Raw genomic sequence first — 1,780 nt, 5'->3', positions numbered from 1 at the left:
AAAAAAAAAAAAAATCAGAAACCACATCTTGTTTCTGCTTCAGGATATTGTTCTCTAGGAATGTCAGAAACCAAACAGGCCCCACCTGGTAGTCACAAGGCCCACATTTCCTTAGCTGTGTGTCACTGGGTCACGGGAGTCAAGCTGCTGAACGGGGGCCCCTGTCTTGGCCAATAGCATCCCTTTCTTCAGCTGTAGTGGCTCAAAATTAAGTTTTGCCGTTTGCTGAGAAAAGCGTTAAGGTTTTATCAGACATTATTCGGTGTCGACTTAAATATTTAAGGGGTTGGCCAAGACAAATGAAAAAAGATCTTAAAGGTGACTCACATTCCAGCATTGCAAATTAGAAGGCTGGAGTGAGCGAGGCTGTTGGAGGCAGCTCAGGTTCACTGAGTTCATGCATTTGCTCAGTGCTCCTTTCAGCAGGTTGGAACTGGCTGCAGGAGAAATCATTGATCGCTTTCAGCATGTTGTACAGTCGCTAAACTGTTTAAAGCGAGTGACGCAGAAATTAAGGTGGGGCATCTGATGTCTTCCATCAGAGAATAAGCTTTACTTTATATGGAGATCCAAATTGACCTAGCAGCTTGGCTGCTGGAACATAAGAATAAGTGGATTTATTGTTATTATTATCATTTTTTTGAGACAGAGTCTCACTCTGTCCCCCAGGCTGGCATGCAGTGGCACGATCTCCACTCACTGCAACCTCTGCCTCCCATGTTCAAGTGATTCTCCTGCCTCAGCCTCCCGAGCAGCTGGGACTACAGGCGCACACCACCATGTCTGGCTTATTTTTGTATTTTTCGTAGAGACTGAGTTTCACCACATTGGCCAGGCTGGTCTCGAACTCCTGACCTCAGATGATCCATCAGCCTCCCAAAGTGCTGGGATTACAGGTGTGAGCCACTGCACCCAGACAGGATAAGTAGATTTAAAGACAGAAAAGAAAAAGAAAAAAACTCTTCCTATTATTTTCACCAGTGAAAGGCACCTTTCAATTCATTCAGCATTCTAAAATTTTAACATAATCCTTAGATTCCAAAGGTGTAGGGTCTTTTCTTCCTTTCCCCAATTATGTCTTGCACAAGGCACTCAGGAGCTGTGCCTTACATCTTAGAACAATAAACGGGTAGAAGAATACATGCAACAGTAAGAATCACACAGGTTATTGCCACTTGCTATTTAAAGAATGCATGAGTCAAGCCAATCCAACTGCTACACAGGGACCATATGGAAATATTTTAGAGCCAAATATGTCTGTGGTTTGCCTGCTCAGCAGGGTATCCCAGGACACACAGCACCTAGCTCTGTCGGGCATTCACTCAGGTCTTCCTGTGTTGGAGGCCCCTGGTCACCCCACCTGCTTTATGCGCTTGCCAGCAATGGGCTTTTCACCATGACACCAGGATGTACTAATCTTGAAACTCATGACCTGGAAGGAAGAACAAAAAGCCAAAAACTGAAGAACTGTGAGTTCAACAGAAGGAATGGAGCTGGGTGTGCCAGCTCACGCCTATAATCCCAGCACTTTGGGAGGCCCAGGCAGGCAAATCACCTGAGGTCAGGAGTTCGAGACCAGCCTGGCCAACATGGCGAAACCCCATCTCTACAAAAATACAAAAATTAGCCAGGCATGGTGGCGTGTGCCTGTAATCCCAGCTGCTTGGGAGGCTGAGGCAGGAGGATCACTTGAACCTGGGAGTTGGAAGTTGCAGTGAGCTGAGATCGTGCTATTGCACTCCAGCCTGGGCGACAGAGCGAGAGTCCATCTCAAAAAAAA

The sequence above is a fragment of the Cebus imitator genome, unplaced genomic scaffold (genome assembly GCF_001604975.1).
Source record: "Cebus imitator isolate Cc_AM_T3 unplaced genomic scaffold, Cebus_imitator-1.0 Scaffold36, whole genome shotgun sequence".
Lineage (NCBI taxonomy): Eukaryota > Metazoa > Chordata > Mammalia > Primates > Cebidae > Cebus > Cebus imitator.
This window is presented reverse-complemented; position numbering follows the sequence as displayed.